The 22,543-nt window shown below is 33.0% G+C and overlaps 1 long non-coding RNA gene across 30 annotated transcripts in view; it reads right to left on the bottom strand.

The window, feature by feature from the left end:
* LOC102246522 overlaps positions 1 to 22,543 on the bottom strand; it is a 70,409-nt gene that overhangs the window by 47,299 nt on the left and 567 nt on the right. For 15 of the 30 annotated variants that reach the window (XR_001361482.1, XR_001361484.1, XR_001361486.1 and 12 more), the window contains exons 2-6: positions 22,255 to 22,504; positions 21,810 to 21,885; positions 16,980 to 17,074; positions 8,292 to 8,357; positions 2,357 to 2,438 (exon numbers count right to left, since the gene is read on the bottom strand). This is a non-coding gene — a long non-coding RNA (uncharacterized LOC102246522). Of the gene's footprint in view, positions 1 to 1,243; positions 1,322 to 2,356; positions 2,439 to 6,559; positions 6,597 to 8,157; positions 8,201 to 8,291; positions 8,358 to 16,979; positions 17,075 to 20,865; positions 20,903 to 21,809; positions 21,886 to 22,254; positions 22,505 to 22,543 lie in introns of those variants that run through there. The other 15 variants (XR_001361483.1, XR_001361495.1, XR_001361475.1 and 12 more) reach the window with 10 other exon arrangements.

Below are 22,543 nucleotides of genomic sequence, written 5' to 3'. Positions count from 1 at the left end.
GGTACATGCCCTTGACTGGAATCGAACCTGGGACCCTTCGGTCCGCAGGCCAATGCTCTATCCCAGGGGTGGGCAAACTTTTTGACTCGAGGGCCACAATGGGTTCTTAAACTGGACCGGAGGGCTGGAACAAAAGCATGGATGGAGTGTTTGTGTGAACTAATATAAATTCAAAGTAAACATCATTACATAAAAGGGTACGTAGTTTCCCCACGGCTGACATAGTTGCTTAGAGTTGCAGCTGAGAGGCCGGCAAGTTAGGCGGGGAACGTTGGAGTCCGCAGTCACTGGAGTAAGCAAGCCTCCCTGCTCGCTTCAGTGCATGGCTGCCGGCCGCCATCTTTGCTGACAGTTAATTTGCATAAGGATATGCTGATTAGCCAAAGGGAAGGGTAGCGGTCGTACGCTAATTACCATGTTTCTCTTTTATTAGTGTAGATTTCCTGCTTGGTTATATAGAAAAGGGTAAGATATTCCTGGCAGGAAATAAAACCAGAAGTATGGCACACTACACAAACACACTTGTCTCATCCTGAACATCAAGTTTTAGTTGAATGACTTAATGAAACTCCAACAAATAAAAAATAAAAGGTAAAGAAAACATATTCCTTTAAATTTTAATTAAAATGTTTTACTGTGTTTGCATCTATAAAATTAATTTTTGGTGTTACTATGAAGTTAAATTTTGGGATAAAAAAGCAAACAAGGCATATATATGTATACACACACACACACACACACACACACACGTATATGTATGTGTACACACACACACACAGTTTGTTTTTTTGTTAATCCTCAGACGAGGATATTTTTTTCCATTGCTTTTTCAGAGAGAGACTGGAAGGGAGGGAGGGAGAGAGAAAGAGAGAGAAAACATCAATGTGAGAGAGACACATTGACTGGTTGCCTCTTGCATGTCCTGACCCAGGGCCAGGAGCCAACTATCACCCAGGTTAAGTGCCCTAGACTGGGAATTGAAACCTTGTTGAGATGGCCGACGCTCTAACCACTGGGAACACCGGCCAGGGCAAGATGTTCGTTTTTGACTCGTTAAACAAAAATCTTTGGCTATTAAAAAAAAAAAATTTAATAAGAACAGGAAAAAATATGAGAACATAAAGTCAGACATAGGATTAAGATTCTAATCTGTCATAAATAGCAAATTACTTAATTTACTTAATTTGAGTTGTTTCCTAAGTTATCCCAGGAATAGGTTGATTATCTGTAAGATTTTTCCTACCTTGAAAATTATGATTAAGTGCATTTTGAGACTCAGAATTTCAGGAATTTAATTCACATTTCATTATTTTTCCCCTTCCTTATAAGGAAATATTTAGAAACATTATTAAATAGTCTAAGTTCTTTCCAAAATGTGTATGTTATAATGTACATTTAACTGTGAGGTAAGTATCTCTCAAGTAATTTCGTTTTACTAGAGAAACAAAGGGAAATGAATATTTGTTTAATCATAAGTAAAAATCTGTATATTTACACTGAATATAAATGTGCATTAAGAAATACTTATTTGATGTATAAGCTCTTTCAATAAACTCTTGATGGCATTCAACACAATTATTAAATTGCAATTATACTATTTTAATATACATAATACATCTGAAAAGTTAGTACTAATTTTTATAGATTATAGAATTATAAACATAACAGGATTATTAATTACACTGAAAATACACTATCAATAAAACAGAAAGTTCATTAGTAATATTAATATATATTAAAATATGACTGTAGAATATGGTCAACCTTACTTCAGCAGCACAGTTAATACTGGAGATAATTTAGAATCTTAACGCCAATATTTACGTGCTGCTAAGGCACTGTTGACATCACTATCATAGGAGTTATGAAGAGTTAAAACAAATACATTTTCTTCAGAAGATCAGATCCTTGTATTTTTGAGGCAGCACAATATGGCCTGCACCTTTTCAAAACCCACAAACCATTATGTGCTGCTACTTTACTCCAAGGTTTTATTTTTTTAAACTCACATTAGCACCTAAAGATACAAAAATATTTTTTTTTCTTTTAGGGAAAAAAGAGAATAAAACCATTAAAAATTCCATGTTTATAGATTATTGCATAATTAGTTTCTTAGAAGCTTTTAAGTAGCATAATAATTTATTTCTACATCAAAAATTTAAGGAAAGCCAACTATGTGCCAAGCACTTTGCTATAGTTAGGATAAAATGCATAATGTGAGGAAAAGAAAAGTATTTTTCCTATGTCACCTTAATAAGTTAATAGTTAAATATTTAACCAAAATTTTGAATGTATTAAATACTTTAAGTTATTTTTTTCTTTTATAAAAAGTAAATTCATAAAATTTGGTCTTTACCTTGGTAACAGCATATATTATAAACAGCATTTCATTCCTTGAAGTACACTTTTCATAAGACATCTTCATTAAGTAGGTAAGACTTCATATCAAGAGAAAAATAAAAAATGACATGCAAGAGCTCAGTTTCAATAAACTAAAGCTAGCAAAATGAAGTCACATGAAATATTTAATACTAAGTAAAAAGACCCCAAACAAATCAATTTTCTTAAATAATTTATGTTTAAAAACCCAAATATTTTACCCTCAACATTTATCTCCCTACTAAAATAGTCTGTCAAAGTTGGATATCATTTTATATAAGACGTAATTCTAGAATATGAAGCTTTGGAAAGATAAGTTAACTTTGTACCCAGAGATGAGAAATAAAAACAGAAATCCTGTAGCTCTTTATCTTTCTACCCCTTACCTGTTTCCACTCTTCATCAGGCAAGAAAATATTCTCCTAAACATTTTCCACTTATTCAACTTTGGGAATTACATATTTCTCTCACAGGGGTGGGGAACCCTCTTTTCTGCCAAAGGCTATTTGGATATTTATAACATCATTCTTGGGCCACACAAAATTGTCAACTTAAAAATTAGCCTGCTATATTTTGTCAAACATTTAATTAACTCACCCTTAATGCTTTGACAAGGCCAGATCAAATGATTTTGAGGGCTTTATATGTCCTATGGACTGGACATTCCCTACCACTCCTCTAAAAGATAAAATTACCAGGACTCTAGCTCAAATCTTGATAACCTCTTTTATCCCCGTTTTCTCACCATTAAAATAGCTTTGCTAAGGTTATAATACTTCTACAGAATAACGTGATGTGCACTGAAATTTGTCCATCCCTCCTAATATCTAATTGTTTAGAAAAAGCACAACTGTCATATAGTCCATATTAATTTTCTTGTGAATATTTTCACTATTATTAAAAAACATATGTAGTTAATCTCCTATCTGAGCAACCTGTGTTTCATATGTTACTCTACTCTATTAGTGTCTTACTTTTCCACACAATTTTTAATATGTAGCCAAAATAAATCTGTTTGCAATAACATGAAAATACATACTACTTATTTGTATTTACCAATTACACTAAGAAACTGACCTTCAGGTTACCCTCTCCCGTCAAACCCACTTTCCAGACAAAAAGGCACACCCTTTCAGACAAAAATGTAAGCATGACAATTTTCAAATATACAAACCATATACATATATATATATGTATTTTATTTAACAAATACTTTATTGAACACCTACTATGAGCTAGGCACGGCCCCAGTTGTTACACTAATTGGTACACTAATATACCAGACAAACTCCCTTCCAAAAAATTTAAGATCATTTAGATTGAGACAAAAATCATGAAATAACCGTTCAAGATTATATACTGTTCTTTGAGCCTGCGGCAAGTAGATGTATACATTAAATAATTATTACAAAGTCAAATGAATGATTATTTCAAAATCATGAAAAATGAGTCATTTCAATTCCAATACTTCCTTTTTGCTAAGTCTACTAGTATATATTTTAAACTAAGCCAAGTATACCATACTTGAAATGTGAATACTATAAAATGCAATCAGTTTTTAAAACCTTTTAAAAAAATTCACATTAAGAACGTCATTAATTTTATTTCTTAAAATTGCAGTTAAATATACCTAACATAAATGTTACCATTTTAAAGCTCTATGGCATTAAGACCATTCACATTGCTGTGCAATCATTGCCACCCTCCATTCTCTAGAACCTTTTTATCCATAGCAACTAAAACTATACCCACTAAATACTAACTACCTAGGGAGGGAGAAGAGGTAGAGGAGAAGGAGGGAAAGGGATGGAGGGAGGGAGGGACGGAGGGAGGGAGGAAAACATCAATCCGTTGTCTCCCTGACCAGGAATTGAACTGGAGGCCCTTTGGTGCACGGGAGGATGATGTAACCAACTGAACCACACTGGCCAAGGCAAAGATTATTGCTTTCTGTGACAATACATATTGTAATTTTATCACCAATGTTTTAATAATCGCCCTCATGAGAAGGATGATTTTTTCCCTATTTTTATTTCTACTTTTAACTATCTGAGATAATTAAAAATAACTTTCTATTTGAAAGCCTGATAAAAATATTTCCATAAAATACAGAAATTCTTGATTTATTTTAATCAAATGTGAAAATTCTTGATTTAAATTATTAATAAAGTGAAAGATTCTAGTGGAGCAATTCCAGCTAGATAGAGAAGGAGTACCTCTATACATGGCATAAAAATATTTCTGCTACTTTGTTATTTAGCTATCCTTTATGTGTTACTACATTACTTTAGATTTTTCAAGTATCTTAATTTTACTTTTAATATGGCATCAATACATTTTATAATAGTAATTACTTTCTTCAAGTATGCTTTACATTCTGCACTTAAACCTCTGGAGCTGGCTATATATAACCATTCTGGGCTGCAGAATGATTATCCTTGCTCAGGACAGTGGAATACTACTTAAGTAATGAAATATAGGGTGGGGCAAAAGTAGGTTTACAGTTGTGAGTATGCAAAACCATTTACTTTTGTATTATTTATTAATTATTGTATTTTCCATATGAACAACTGTAAACCTACTTTTGCCCCACCCTGTATTATTATTATTATTCTTTGTTAATCCTCACCGGATATTTTTCCCATTAATTTTTAGATAATGGAAAGGAGGGAAGGAGGGAGTAGGGGAAGGGAGAGAAGGACTAGAGAGAGAGGGGGAGAGAGACACATCAATTGTTTGCCTCCCGCAGGCAAAAGGCATTCCAACCTGGGCTGGGGATCGAGCCTGCAACCCAGGTACATGCCCTTGACTGGGAATCGAACCCTCGACCCTTCGGAGCATGGGTCAACCCTCTAACCACCAAGCCACAATGTCCAGGGCCCTACCCTGTATTATTATACTTGAAGAACATTTTAAATTAGCCACTCTTTAATATCTTTAAGCAAAGCCTAAATTATGGGGTCAAACCAAACAGCATGACAATTTCACTGAATATGGTAATTTTTTCATTACCCTATTAAGAAATTGAGAGGTTTATGAAATGTCCAAATATATAAAACTCACGGGTAACAGATTAAAATGTGTTTCGCTTTTTTTTTTTTTACTTGTCTTTTGGGTACAAGTGATTAAATACAAAAAGATTATATTAACTACAGAAGATACATTTAAAATTCAGTGTGGTGATGAGGCATGCAATGAAATAACATTTCGCTATAATCCAAAAAACTTGTTTTATAATCCAAAAAACCTAGTTTTTGCATTTAAGTTGTATTGTTTCTATACTACCTTGATTTTTTTTTTTTCTGATGGAGAAATTAACAAATGAATGATTATTTGGAAACTGTGAAGTGGATTTCAATTTAGACAATTTATCCCAGAAAAGTCAGGATATTTATATATAAGTCCCTAAATAGAAGCTAAACATTCATATTTTTGGGGTATTAAATTTTTGATGATTTTACTCTAGATATGAATCAATTATAAATATACCATGATGTCAGCCAAGAAATACAATACAAAAAAGTTGATAAGAACTAATAAATATAGCCAAACCTCGGTTCTTAAACATCTCCCATCTCAAACAACTTGATTCTCAACCAAGTTTTTATGGGAAAAAATGTCTCGGTTGTTGAATGAAACTTTGGTTCTCGATTCCACAATCCTTTCATGCTGATACTACCTGTATGATCAGTCATGAGTCTCTCAGGTGACAAAGGAGAGTGTGCATGAGTGAATCAGTTTACCCCTAAACCTTGTGTTGTAAACATATCAGAAAAATGAAAACAAGGCAAAATTTAATAGCACAGGTCTTGATTTAAATAGGAAATAAACATACAAATGTAATGAACTCTAGTATAATAGGGATTTCATGTTCTAAGCATAAATAAAATAGGTAACATCAACAGATTACTCAATGCAGTCTTGCCCTTTGTCACTAATTTGTCTGAAATCTTTAAGTCTTCAAAGTTATCTCCATGTGAAAACAGGAATAAATTGAATGCAGAATTGAAATAAATTTATGTCCACAAGTAAGCAATCACACTTTTTACCTAGGCTGTCAGTTTTACTCTTCCTGTTATGTTCAATAAATATATAAGAGGCATACACATAATCATACAGAATCACTGACTACTGTCACTATGTGCTATTTTTCTGGGTATTGTTTAATTGGAAACATTACCATTTTAGTACCTTAAAGGGAACTCCAGGCATATTACCTAGAACAAACAACAGAAAAAATTCCAACTATGAAATATTGCAAATGACCTATGTTTAAAAGATACTGCAGAGTAGCCAAGAAAAACTGCTTAGAAATTTATAAAGGAGATGAAATGAGGTTAACAACGTTATGTTATGTGTGCTTAAAAATTTTTTAAAAGTTAAATGATACCCATTTCTTTTTGAAGAATAGACTGCCCTCAGTCTATAGTAAGTGCAATACAAATTGAAAAGACTTCTTTTTCTGAGACTTTAGTTGAAGAAAAGCTGAGCTGGCTTCCAAGGGACCAATTAAGAAACCCAAGCCTGGATTATATAGGATTCTTTAGGGATTTGCAAATGTTTCCATTCTAGTTTTCCAGAGACAAAAATATTGAGGGGAAAAATTTTAAAAAGAAGTGACCTGTGACATTTGGCTACTACTCTTCAAACTGGCTCATTATTAAAAGTTTTAATATTTAATTATTTGTACCCTAAAAACTACTTATCAAATTCAGTAGATGACCACCTATGATCATAATAAGCTCACTCTTCAACACATAGACATTATTTACTGGATCACTAATGCAATAGTATGAGATAATGTAAAAAAAGCATCTCAAGTATTAGTTTTCGTTTAAACAGGGCCATCCCTCAATATCAAGAACAGAAATAGCTGCACATTACTTTCATTTAGAGATATAAAATTAGCTCAAGAAACATATGGAAATTAATCTTTTTGGTAGAGAATCTCAAATACTTTTAAGGAAATACGTATTTCCTAGATTTGAGAGCTTTTCTAATGGTATAATATTAATTTTAGCTAATGTGTTAGAATTATTCCCTTAGAATTTACTTGTTTCTCAAAAGTTAAATGAATCAGGGTAAAAATCTTTCATATTCTAAGAAAAGAGGTGTGCATGTGTATATATAAAAGGAAGGAAAAGGGATTGTCTTCCTGTTTTTCCCACCTCCTGAAGTTTAACAGCTAAATCCAAAGCACTTCACAAAGAAGTATGAAGTGTAACCTAGGGAAATATAAAAATAATAATAATAATTTCTTAAATGGAGAGAATACTTCCAATTTATAAAACCATAAAATAACTGTCAAGGAACCTGAATAATGATGATAAGAAAAGACCATACTTATATGTAAATTCCTTTGAAGGAAAAAGGTGTAAAATTGTCATTCTCAGAGTTAGAGATGCTAGGGCCTAGCTGTAAGATACTTTCCCAAACAGAAAAATTACCTATGGCAATGACATTATTCTTGCTCTAAAATGGATTAAATAAACACCAAACTTCCCCCAGCCAGTATGGCTCAGTGGTTGATCATTGACCCATGAACCAGGAGGTCACCGTTCAATTCTTGGTCAGGGCACATGCCTGGGTTGTGGGCTCGATTCCCAGTAGGGGGCATGCAGGAGGCAGCCAATTGATGATTCTCTCTCATCACTGATGTTTCTCTCTCTCTCTCTCTCTCTCTCTCCCTCTCTCTCCCTTCCTCTCTCTGAAATCAATAAAAATGAATTTAAAAAATAAAAATATATTAAAAAAACAACAACACAAGAAAACACCAACCTTCAATGTGTAGAGGATAAGGGGACGTTAGTAAGTTGTCATTCTAGGATGGTAAAAAATCAGAAATAAAGCAAAAAATTACATCAAACAGTAACTTTTTAGAGCAATGGTAGGGGGGCCAAGTTAATACTTACAAGGTAAGAACTGATGAACTAAGTACGAGGCTGTTTTATCATGGTCTTCATTTTATCGTTATAAACCTAGAAAAAAATAAAAGTGAAGACTTTAAAAATGTGTTCACATTATATGTTATAAAATTAGCAATCGAGGTTGACAGTTTTCTGATCCCTATTAAGCATAGAACAATCACAGATTATAAAACCCAGCACCATTTATATATTTCAGTCCAGAGTTTGTTTGCTTTGGGTTTTTTTGTTGTTGTTGATAATACTCACCCAAGGATATGTTTCCCATTGACTTTTAGAGAGAGTAGGAGGGAGGGAGAAGAGAAACATCATGTGAGAGACATAGATTGGTTGCCTTCTACAGGTGCCCCCATCTGGGTGGGGATGGAACCTGGAACCCCGGGTACCTGCTCTTGGCTGGGAATCAAACCCAGCAACCCTACTGTGTGTGTGTGTGTGTGTGGGGGGGGGGGGTGTGGAGGGACAAGGGCATGCCTGGCGCTCTAACCACTGAACACACCAGCCAGGGCTTATCATTAGTTTTTAAAACTCACTATTCTATTACTAATACCATCTTGAAGTTTAAAAGGCTAATATGTAAGTGCACTTAAAACTCATTCTTCAATGTCTAACTTGAAGCACACTGAGCTTCTGGAGAACATCATAATTACAGATATTTTAAGATAAATTCAAGATCATACCACAAGATTGACCAACCTCTCTCTCTCACACACATACATACACATACATGTATGCTACTGGAAAAACTAAAAACCACACAGTGCCCAATTTCAATAATTCTATTATAAATACAAAGCTTAAGGTGTTTAAATATGTATAAATAAATGGTTGAAAATCCTATATAATAAAAGCATAGTATGCAAATTGTCCCTTTGACTGGAGTTCTTCCAGGAGTTCAACCAGGGGGTGGGCCGGCCGAGGGAAGGGAGTGAGGTCCTGGCCAGCAGTGGTGGCAGGCGGCTGGGAGAAGGGAGTACCCAGCCGACAGCCGCTAGGGACCCTACCAGTGCATGAATTTCGTTCACTGGGCCTCTAGTAATGTTATATTCTACTAGAGGTCCAATGCACGAAATTTGTGCATGGGGGAGGGGTCCCCTCAGCCCAGCCTGTACCCTCTCCAATCCGGGACCCCTTGGGGGATGTCCAACTGCCGGTTTAGGCCCGATCCCAGACATCCCTCTCACAATCCAGGACCGCTGGCTCCTAACTGCTCACCTGCCTGCCTGATTGCTCCTAAATGCCCCCCTGCCAGCCTGATCACCCCTAACTGCCCCTGCCTGCTGGCTTGATCGCCCCTAACTGCCCCCCCTGCCAGCCTGGTCCCCCCTCCCACCGGCCTGGTCGCCCCCAACTGCCCCCCTTGCCGGCCTTGTCGCCCCACGCAGCCTGCTGTTCAGTTGTCCGTTTGGTTGTTTCGGTCATGATGGCCCCTGGCTTTTTATATATTAGGATGGCCAAAACAAGAGAAAATATAGTTGTGAAATTGCCTGAATGCAGGAGCAAATGAAAGAGTAATGATAAGAAAAATTTATTTCCATGGTTGCCCTTTACTTATTAAGAGTAGGAAGGATTAAAAGCCAGTATGCAAAAGAAAACATTACATCTTCTCTTTAAAAATAAAAAGATTGAAAAATATCCTGGAAACGTAAGTTTGTTAAAAGGTTTGACTTCTTTGGGACATTATAAACTGTTCTTACACCAACTAACAGTTAAGCACTTACTACAAGTCACAGAATAGAAAGAAGAGAATAAACCCATCCATGCTTAATGAAACATTCATTCCAACTGTACATCTTATTGTAGAAGATCTTCGCCAAAAAATAAAAAATAGCACTTTTGTCTCATTAATTTGAAAAACAAACAAAACCCCAACATTTTAAATCCAAAGAAAAACCAAGAGAATACCAAAATGAATCTCCACATCTTAGCCCTGGCTCTCCAATCCAGCTGTATTTAATTCTAATATTCTGCCATGCTTACTTTGCTTAATTAAATTTTTTAAGAAAGACTACATATATAGTTGAGTCTCATTCCCCTCTCTCCTGATTATAATCCTGAATTTGGTTTTTATTAACTATGCATGCTTTTATATGATTACTATAAATTCAAGTATTTAAAACAACATATATCACTAGAGGCCTGGTGCACAAGAATCGTGCACTTGGGGGTAGAGGGGGTCCCCTCAGCCCAGCCTGCGCCTTCTCGCAGTCCGGGACCCCTCGCTCCTGCACTCGCCAGCCGTGAGCCTGGCTTCTGGCTGAGCAGCGCTCCCATGAGAGCGCACTGACCACCAGGGGGCAGCTCCTGCATTGAGCGTCTGCCCCCTGGTGGTCAGTGCGTGTCATAGTGACTGGTTGTTCCACTGTTCGGTCAATTTACATGTTATGCTTTTATTATATAGGATTGTTTTCCAACTTTACATAAATGTTACCATACCATATATATTTTGTATAATGTATTATATATTTTGCAACTTATTTTTATCATTAATCTATAACAATACACACAGCTCTCTTAAATAGCAGTATAACAAAGAGTTCATATGATTATGTCACAATTTATCATTTTCTTTACTTAACATTCAAATTGCTCTCAAAATTTTTCCTATGAAAAGTAAAAGTAAACAAGATTTTTTCACACGTCTTAGTTTATCTAGGACATCTAGGAATGGAATTGTTGTGTTCAAGCCTAAGTATATCTTCAACTTTATTAGAATTTTGTCAAATGCTCCCACAAGCAGCATAAGAAAAGTTCCTCTTTCTGTATTTTCTCCAACAATAAAACTACATTTAAGAAAAAGTGCTACTATGCAGATGAAAACTAAAAAGATTCTTAAATGATCAATTCATCAAGTGTAGATATACTAAATGTTCCAAAGAAATAGAATAGACTAAAATTTGGCCAAAGATACTTGCACAAAAATAAAGCTCACATAATATAGATTTTCCTCATATGACTGAAGAAATACCAAGACGTTATAACTACTGTGGAAGAAATGATAAGGTTCATAATTAGTTATTGAACTTAGATACACAATGATCAAAGAGAAAAGAAAGCAGAAAATATAAATGGTTTATTGATGTGAAGAATCCTCCCTCATTTCTTTTTGGGCAGTGCTTCTCCCATGTAGTGCTTCTAAAAACTTCTAAAAACAAAACAAAACAAAACAAAACAAAACAAAACAAAACAAAAAATTACAGCTTGGAAAAAAACCCCCAAATTCCTGAGCCCCAGCTTTAGATTCTGATTCAGCAGGTCTGAAAAATGTTTTTTTCTAGGTTATTCTGGTACAGGTAGTCCACAGACAATTTATACAGTAATTAGTAGTAAAAACAAGGTGTTTTTGATATAAAGGATTATGTAGCTCACTTTTTGGTTGAGGGTCATTTAACACTAATTAATGTTATCTGTAAATTACATCAACATATTAAAGAAAACACTTCAGTATTAGCAAAACATAGTAATCTCAACTTATGGTTGAATATGTTTGTCTTCACAATGTTAAACTAGGTTGTGGGATCACTTATCATTTCAGATAACCAAGCACATACCACAACAAAACTTTTTTGGATAATATTAGGGAACTAATATTCTTAGTTTACTGTAATTAGTAAAGGAAAACATTAAGAGTGGGAGTGATTAGTTGTGTTTTTAATGAGGACATTCGTTACCTTTTTAAAGAAATGCTATTGCAAATGTCAGACTTTAAATTAAGACATTATGCTCACACACTAAAATGTCATTGTAGTTCCCAGGAAGAATGCTACAAATGAAATCAGTACTTTAATAGAAACCCAATATTCACTTCCCTGTAATTACAACCTATTGGAATGATTTAGATAGAAAAGATGAGAAAATGTACAGATATTTAGGTGATACAAACATGTGCAAATTCAAATTGTGTTAAATTATAAAAACACTCTTTTATACTATTTGAAATTACAAAGTCCTATCTCTGAAAGATTTAGAATAATCTGAATTTTCCAGTTATAAGACATTAACAGTGAGAAAAAGCAAAGACTTATGAGTTTCTATCTGCAGCATGCTTTGTATTAGTTATATACAATACTAAGTAGTATAGAGTGGTATTCTTTTTAGTCATAGTGAAATCAACAATAAGTTGGCCTTGTTTAGATTGGGCTATAGAAAACGAAAATATGGGTTTGGAATATGGCCCCAATGTGAAAAAAACACTATGTGGCCACCGTCAACTTTTCTTTCTTCAATATTACCTAACTTGTGTTATTAGCAACTAATTATTAATTTTTCCAGTTTACCAGCTTAAAAGTGAAAAACATGAAACACCATACACACTTTCAGACGCAAGACAAGTTTACATTCAAACAGAGGAAATTAACTGAATGAAAATTACATTAAGTAAAACAAGAGTAAATAGTAAAAATAATAAAAGTCTAAAAACTGTAAGTACCTACGGCTCTTTTTATGCTCCTCTGGGAAGAAGACACCTTTTTGTCAATGAATATAATATATAGGGTTACACTGACAAGCCCGTCACACCTAGTCTGTAAAAATTGGTGGGTTTAGGCTCTTTTGGCCACCATTATTGCATATATGATGCTATTGTGTACAACAGCTGAGTTAAAAGCAGCAATCTCCCAGCTCCTGTTCCCAGCTATAAGGGACAAGAACAAGGGCTGTGGTGATACTTGTTTATTCACTGTTGCTGCTGCTGAAGCAGCAAACTGAGAAAAGCATATACAACTAATAAGAAAAACAAAATGGTTCAATCCAACCTACCTAGCATGTCTGCTTATATCATTATACAATATACTTATTTAGAAGGAATTTTTTTCTTTAAAAAGAAGGATGGGAAGACAAGACAAAAAGACAAAATTGGTGTTTTGCTTAGAAAGGGCACCTATTAATGTATCTCAGAAAATAATTTAATGACATGTAATGATCTGCAACTTGTAGTTTAGTTGCTCAATTACCAAAATTCTCAGGTTGTCTTTTTACCCAGGTTCAGGGTTAATTCATAAAGAGTATTTTCCATAGCTAGTCTCCTGGAGAATAAGTATCTAAACTTTAATCAAGATATGAACTTGTATTTTGCTTATAAAAAGCTCCAGGCTCCCAGTTAATCACTACCATATGTTTCACATTAGATACCATTAATAAAAACATATTTTTTAGCCCATAAAGTTTACAAAAATCCCAACAACTAAAAAATTTCTACATGTAACTTATCTACTTTAAATGTGTAACACAAAGCTAAAAACTTAGTACATAATATCAATTGATGATGAAGAAAAATAAACTGTTCTGTCAAATTACCTTTAAATTTAAATGTGACGCTATTTATAAACTTAAAAGTTAATATTTAAAAGCAATTCGTACCTTTTAACAACTACGGAAATTTTTTATTCTGAAAAAATATTTTAGAAGTCAGAAAAATTAGGAAACCTATAACATTTTTTATAAATGCTAGAACTGGCTGATACATTTTTAAAAATATTTGGTAAAAAAGGATTGGTTTGCTATTTCTTAAAATAAAAGTATATAATACAGTAATATTTAAAATTCAGATCGTAATACTTTGTAAAAAGAAAAAAAACACCCAATCTTTTATTTTTCTCACAATTGAAAACATAATTTTTCTGCTTAGTAGCTCAATAGGAAAAAAATAATAAAAATAAAAATAATTCTGAGGGTCACAGGATAATAAAACTTCTAAATATATGTATTTAATAGAAAGGCTATACAATAAAATACTAACAGCAAAATAAAAGGATTTTTAAAAATTAAGACATTTGCAAACAGTAATAAATAAACTATTAACCAGAAGATTAATCAGTATCAGCAGGTGCTTTTGAAACATACTGCATGTTTCTGTTCCAAGTGACTCTAACCAGGAAAATAGGAAAATAAAAGTAAGCCAAATTATATGTTAATGAAACACCAAAAGTGTGGTTTGTGTTGCTGAGAACTTAAATTCTACTTCAAAATAATGTTTAACAAAAAATGTAAATTTTCACACTAAATATTGCCTTTTGAAAATGCTTATCCGAAAATGTAATTCTGATGCATTAGGTCTTATTTGAAAAAAACAGAAATAGAATTAGGATGAATTTCCTAGTCAAGAAAAAAACCAAACTATACTCACGTACAAAACTGCTTCAAATAAACATTTTTTATTAAGAAAGATAATTGTATCTACTCTTTAATAAAACCTCTATTAAATAAAGTTGTTATAGCTGACAAGTTACTTAAAATATAAGTTGTCCTTATAAATTAGCATTATACATCAATGACAAATAATGAATAATTTCAAGTCCCTTCATACACATATGTTAAATTACCTCTATTCTAGTTTATCCAAATATTCTCCCACCAGATCCTAAGGATAACTATTTCAATAAAATAGGAACACTGACAGTATAGCTGTATTTTAGAAACAATTAAGAATTTTTCCTTAAAACAAGTGTCATTTAACCCCCAAAAATGCATTTAACAAAAAATACAGATATTTGCACAAGATGTAAGTTTATCACTGGAAAAAAAATAAATTCTTTCTCAAAATTCTGACATAATGAAGTACATACCAAGGCTTAGATATAGATAAGCGGGTTTGCAAATTTACAACAGCCAAAATCCTTACAAAACGTCCTTTAAGGGGCAGTTAAAAGATAACCAATCACACTTTGCAGTATAAAAACTTAATAACATGTCTCCTAAAATAAAATACTACAAATTGCAGTTTCTGATCCTTTATAAGAAGTGACCAAATACAAGAAAACTATTAATATCTGCATTGATTCTTTTAGATGTTAAATTACTTACTAAGTTTAAAATTTGGAACTTTATAAGCCAGTGTATAGAGAGGACAATTTTATGATGCTAAAAATTTGTGTCCAAAGAGTAAGTTTTGACAATTTCAAAGAACACAAATCATAAGCTCTCTAAATTAGGAATAATTCTATGGATTTATGTCCTTATCTATAACATAAATGCAAAAGCTATCTCTCTTCACCCATTTAATTCAATAAGGCTGTGTGTAAAGATACCTGGTTTGAAAGTAATAAATTGAACCTGGATTTTTTCCCCCCAGACATTCAGAAATCATATTTTTTTCTTTTTATTATAATTCTCTAACCTGGAAAACAATGGTTAAGTTAAAGGGGAGCAAATTTTCATTTTCAATAAGGCTGTGTGTAAAGATACCTGGTTTGAAAGTAATAAATTGAACCTGGATTTTTTCCCCCCCAGACATTCAGAAATCATATTTTTTACTTTTCATTATAATTCTCTAACCTGGAAAACAATGGTTAAGTTAAAGGGGAGCAAATTTTCATTTTCTTCCCAATTAAATTCACATTTTTCATAACATGCTCAAATCAAAGTTATGAAGACATTCTAATACTATGTATTTATCTCAATCACCTACAGTATAATGACATCAACATCTGAATTTCACCTTTACATTAAACTAATTTCTATTAAATTTTTAACATTTTAATTAACCTTAACTGTTAATAGATTCACATTCCTGGATTATCTATCTAATATCTACTAATACAGAAACATCCAACATTAGCTTTTTAGTATTTTGATATATATCTCAATGTTCAGAAATTCTTAAACATACATCTGAGAATTTTCTTTTAAAATATTTAATAATGTGTAAAGATATGTTTACAGATAAAAGTAGTTTTATGACCATGATAATTACACTTTATTCTTAAGACTAAATTACACTTTTCTCGTGGAAAAAAACACACCCCACTTTTGTAATTCCTATATCTTAAGTATATAAAGTAAATATTTTTAGGTGAAAAAAACATTTAAAGAAAAATTATAGTACATTATATTTTAGTAAAGCTCACTTTATGTGGCAAATAGTTTTTAAAAAATCATAGTAATACTGTTCAAGTTCATTTTCATTATACCAGATTACCATTTAGAAATCAAGAATTTTATTAGCTAAGTAGCCAAAATTTTCAACTAAACCCATACAAATCAAAGAAAATAAATATGTTATAAAAGTGGTTCTGTTGTAAAGTTTTCTGGAGGAAAAAACAATAAGTCACTAGAAATTTTGGCATTCTCCCATTTATTTTTAAAGAGTTTGCAACTTCTGATATGAACAATTTAAATATTTTACTTGGAGCACCCATGAGTCAGACACTAGTTTCTACTTAAGAAAGTGGGTTTTTCAGTTTCAACCAAATTGCCACTTTTAGTTAGAATACTACTTGGAATCTTTTAAATGCTTTAAAAATATTCTCATTAATTTTATCTAATTTTATAGGCTCTACTGACCACTAAACCCATCATACAGCCAAGCACCAAATTCCATTTGATTGAAACTTTCTATTTTATAAGATGAAAAGTCCAACATTTAATTCTTTTATATATAACACTATAATAACAACCCTAAGAGGAAAAAAAAGAAAAATCCCTATATATACTTATTTTTAGACTAAATAAATTCAGTTGGAGTTGGACCTAATACAAGATGATGAGATCGACTATATAAAAAATCTGGAGTTTTAATAAGAGTACTTAACCATGGCTACTTCACAGGATGTATTAATATATCTTTACTGAGTTTTAACTCACCTAAAAGTTCTAGCTTTACCAATTGTGCAACCCAATTATATTGAAAAGATATAAAACTGTATGCTTCTAAAATTCATTAGTATACCTTTAGTATACCTTAATCTCCTAACATGTTCCAGTGCATTATGTGAGTGCTCAATCAAAGAAGTTAGGTTGTTCTCCAGAACTGGCTCTCTCCTTAAGGTCAAAACCTGCAATAAAAATGTCATGTATTATAGCAAGAAGACACTCAACAGATTTCCGCCTCCTGGAGTTCCACATTGGATCCCTGGACAGAGGTAAGGTCTTCAAAATGACCTCAATCTTGCGTATGTTAGAAAACACACACTAACTTGAAAATAATGTTATTTAAAAAGAAATAACTTGATTAGAAACACCTGTGATATGCTTTATCATTTGAAGCCTCTTCAAATCAGATTAATATGTTTCTGCTTTCATTTCTCTTTAGGGCATTCATTTTCAAAGCAGTGTAGGGGGGGAGGGTGTGTAAGTAGGTGTTAGAGAACTGGTAAAGGGGACTCACAAGGAAAATACCAGAGATACATTTTGTCTGTGCTTCTGAAACTTACAAAACCCAGTTTAAAAAAATACTTAAGGGATGGAGAGGAACTTTTCACTACCTTTCTCCCCAAATTATCAAACTTTTAATGATTATAGAAATTACCATTATTTTCAACTTTTATCTTTTGCCATACCTGAGTGAACATTAATATTGACATTTCCAAATATTTTAAGACATTACAATTCTAACAGAACAAAATTTAGAACTTACTCTCTAAGCAAATTAAAATATAAGTAATAAACAGATGAATATTGGGCCAATGCTTTTTTTAATGTTCCTAGCAGACATGGTGTAACCAAATGTATATGTGGCTTTTTGATTTGTTTCACCTATATTTTGACTTAGTGGCAATCAACTATATAAAAATATTAAATTGCTAAATTACCAAAGATTAATAATGTACTATAAGTGAACCAAAAAGCTCTGAGTTATCCATATTTATTTAAAAATAGCTTAGGAAAAGAAATAAAAACCAAGTAAATTTTTACTTCTTTGGTGCCAAATATTTGATTATTTAATGGCAAAAACCACACACACATAACCCACAAACACCAATTAAATACCATGATATTTTAAAAAATTAAAATCATTACTACAATAGTCTTCCTCAAAGATATAGACAAAGTTTTCTATATTTGAGCACTCTAAAAATTAAGGTAGCTTGGCTTTAAAAATCACAAAAGAAATGTAGTTGATACCAATATGTATTCCATCCCAAAAGTTAAGTTTTTACATAGTAGGAAAACAAAATATACTAGATAATAAAGAACAAAGGAAGTACAAAGACAAGACAAATATTAAACCAAATGATTAAAAAGATGTAAAAAACCTTTAAATAATGAAACTCAAATCTCAAATCTATTACAAAATAGTTTATTATTTATACTTAGAGCCCACATCTTTCCAGTGTAAAAATTTTTTAGTAAAATAAGTCAGAATTAAACAAAAGTATGTTAAACTTCTCATAACTTGATAAGAAATATTTAGAATAAAATTCGTATGTATTTAATATCAATTCTAATATTTGAAACTTATCTTTAAAGGAAGACCTTTTAAAGCATCTCGAAGACAGTGAAGAGGGGTGGGGGGAGGGAAGGCAAATGGAAATCATTTCCCCTCCAGAAAGCAGTATTTATAGGAAGGCTTTACAGTCATTTGTATTTGCAAATAATCAGAAAAATATATAAACACATTTAGTAATGTGATATTATAAAACTGATGTTACTCATATTAATAAGACAATCAACTTTAAAGCTCTAACAGTACCTTGTAAAAAATGCAAACAGCTTAATCTCATTTTCAACATTTATTTAAAAGAAAGTGGTAATTGTGGTATTTTATTACCGATTTCCTTTGGTGTTAAGAGAGGGGCTACCAAATTTCAGCAAGTCATAGTTTGAGTTCTTATTACATGCCCAGATTAGTTGCCTGACATATAGTGTTTGTAAGCTTGCTGAATAATAATAATAAAAGAACAAAAATGCATGTATACTCATACTCTAAAATATGACAATTCTTTTTAAGATGTGTTTTCTAGTTATAATTAGATTCATAGCCTGTTTCTTTTAAAAACGGGTTAAAAAGAAATCAATATGGGGATCATTATGCTTCATTAAATAAACAAACAAAAGACAAGAGCCAATTTGAGGCCAGTAATTTGTTAAAATAAAGAGATAATTTTTTGTAGAATAAAATTTCAAAATAGTGTATAAATTTATACTCTGATTTTTTTAATTGGAGAAAGTTTATGTATCATGTAGAACAAATAACTAATATAATCTTCTGGCTATTTTATTTTTGTAAACCAAATCAACTGATCAATATTTCTGGACTACAATATTTTGTTACATTCTGAACTGTTACTACATATCAATAAATAAACAGAAATAAAAATATAGGCAAGTCTCCACAAAACAAAAACCAAAAATGTAGTATACCAAACATGATAATACAAGGAATCCAGAATATGAAAGTTATTTTGAAATTTTCATCTTTAGCTCTAGTTCATGATAAACATTAAAAGTGATATTAATCTGATTAGAAAAAATACAGTGCTACATACAAACATCTGAGAGTACATTCTATAAATGTACAACTAAGACAGTTGACAGCATTAAAACCAAGTTTAAAACTGTACTTTTATTTGGATTTTTTAAAATAGTAAAGACAAAAATTAAAATCAATGCTAACAGGAAGACTGATACCTTACCTTCTCAAGTTCCCTCTCCCCCCACCAATATGTAAACATAGCTTTAAAAAAGAGTTGAGCCACTATAGTAACACCTTTACATTATTTTCCTGTGGTATTATGACTTTTCTAGTCTTTACAGTACAATAAAAATAAATTCAATCACATACATAATATAGTAATCATATGCATCTGTTGGAACTCATGCCTATATGCCCACAAATCTAAAACCAAAATCTTCCTCTTATCTATATCACATAAAAGGTAAAATATTTTTAATGCTGTGGATTTTATTTAGATGCTAGTGTGTTTTCAAGCTTTAAGGGCAGTGTTTTAAATAAAGGAATCCTTCTCTTCCTTAAAAAATATCTTATTAAGCAAGACAATCCTTCACCCATCACCCCCAAAACAAAAACCATAAAGCAAAGTACTAAAAAAAGTATGGTTAAATTTAACCAGCCTGGTGGAATCTGAAAGCCTCTCCCACCCTCAAATTCTCCAAGTTACATAATAATTTGAGTGAAAATTAAAACACAAAAAACAAAACCACAGAGAAAAAACACACAACAAAAGACAACAACCCACTGGTATCATGGGTAAAATTACATTAAAAATAGAAAAGAGGTTGTCTATAATTTCATCAACTCAAATTTAATAAAGGATAATTAGTATTTTCTATGAAATTTTCATGAGATGATTGAAAATAAAACAGCTTTTAAAATAAGGTAATGAACATAGATTCTGTAATTGCAATTCTTGTTATGAAGGCAATATAAAATAGTACCATTTATAAATTCAGTTATTCCACTCTATTAATATAAATTATATTTATAGCCCTGCAGAGACTTATATTTCCTAACAATGCATATTTGATCTAATGTGAGAATACAAACTCTTAAGTTTCAAAATTTCAACTACTACTCATAAAAGGATGCAAATTTCTATTAAATTTAAAAAAACTTAAAAAAGGATCAACAGCTATCTTGTTTATCAGTAAGTTTACAAATTTTCTTTGAAAACCACACCGGACTTTTATCAAGACGCAATTAAACGCAATGACAAGCTGGTAATAAACATAAGTATATGGATGGCTGTCTCAAGCAACGTTAAACAAAAATCAACTTAAAACCAACCAAATAAAACACATCATACCTACTGTTGTATACAATATTTTCTTCATAGTAAATTTATCAAAGGAATGAAATCATATATACGCACCTGTGCATACTTACCTGTTGTATTGTGTAAATTAAGCAATATAAATTTCCTGTAAATAAAGTTTTAAGCCCGCTACATTGGCTAATTAAATAAAACATTTATTTTAAAGATATGAAAAATTTAAAAAATATATCCAATTTTGTAAAAATGTGGGAAAACTCTTTCTCAACATTAAGAAAATTAAAGTTTCTTCTTATAAAAATAAAAAAACAATTCCCTTGCAATCTGAATATAATAAATATATGTAGCTTAAGATGAAGAATTTCTGTCAAAAGAATAAACAATCTTAATGCTTCACTCAGTTTTAAGCAATAGAGAACAGGGGCAAATATATAAAAATCTTGCAATTTCTGCCAGCAGAATTACTATTTTGCGAAAATTGTCTCCTCAATTTTACTTTTAATATACATTTCAGAATCACTCGAAGTTCTTTTATGGAAAAAAAAATTAAACACCAGCTTTTTTTCAACTCTCCGTATTAACGTTTTGTAATTATTTCCGTTGTCTAAAAATATAATTTTTCGTAAAGTCGAAAATTATAATCTAGTGTTTAACATTCAAATCCCTCAGTCCGCTCTCTTCCAGCCAATCAGGGGCTAACGAGTCCAGTGTTTTGGGTGCTCCGTTAAACACAATTTGAAAAACATCACATTTCGTTCTCCTGTTCTCTTCGGGAAAAGATTCTAAGTGAAGGCGGCTCCCCCAGTCTTTACAGAAATAAGAAATCAACCCATCGTTACATCGGGGGTGGGGGGAGGGGGGTTCCGCAGGCGGGTCCCCCGAAGCGTTATTCCTCTTGGCCAACAGTTTAATCGCTGTTGCAAAAACCATCTCCTGCGCATTCGCCACTCAGAGCCGTGCATCCCACACGCAAACACCGCGCCTGCACGGAGTTAACCTCGGGGCGCTTCGCTGCAGAAAAGGCTTCCAGAGCCAATATATTTACAAAGGTCATTACCTATCAAGTATTACTTAAAGCCGCCACTGGCTCAAATCATTCGAGCTGTCGAGTAAGAATTGGTAGGAACTGGGAGCTAAGAAAACAACAACAAAAAAGCAATCACTAAAGGGAAAGACAAATAACATCCCTCTCCCCTCCGCCTCAGGGTCAAGAGAGTTCCTAAGAAAAGGGGGGGCGGGCGGGGGCGGCAAAATTGCCGCTAAGTTGTCCCGGTAAAGACTTTCCCGAGGAAAACATCAATACTGCTTCAGACTGCTTTTTTCCTCGCGACATGTTTCAAAGATTGGAGAAGAAAAAGTATTCTAAGAAAAGTGACTTGGAGGCAATCGCAAGACTCAAAGCCCCATCTTTTATCTCACCCAATACCCCCCGTCCCCCCCGAAAGGACAACACCGGGAGAGCCAAAGACAAAGATCCCAGGCAAAAAGCGAAAGTCCAGCACCTTTCCCAGGAGCGGCGAGAACCTCAAAAGCCCTATCTGCCCCGAAGCGCGGCAGCGGGCAGCGCGACCCCCGTCCGGACCGAGGCGCTCGGGGCCGAGGGCGGCAGCGGGAAACTCCCACTCCTGGGGCTCCTCACGTTCCAGCGTCAAAGCGCGACGGGCGCGAGGCACCCGCTACTTCGGGTCCTCAATTCTCCGCCAGCCTGAACTTTCTTGTCACGGGAAGACGGCCGTCAGCAGGCCAGGCAAACTGCAATAAAAGACGGCCCGGTTCCGCCACGGGGGAGGA

The sequence above is a fragment of the Myotis brandtii genome, unplaced genomic scaffold (genome assembly GCF_000412655.1).
Source record: "Myotis brandtii unplaced genomic scaffold, ASM41265v1 scaffold174, whole genome shotgun sequence".
Classification (NCBI taxonomy): domain Eukaryota; kingdom Metazoa; phylum Chordata; class Mammalia; order Chiroptera; family Vespertilionidae; genus Myotis; species Myotis brandtii.
This window is presented reverse-complemented; position numbering and strand designations above follow the sequence as displayed.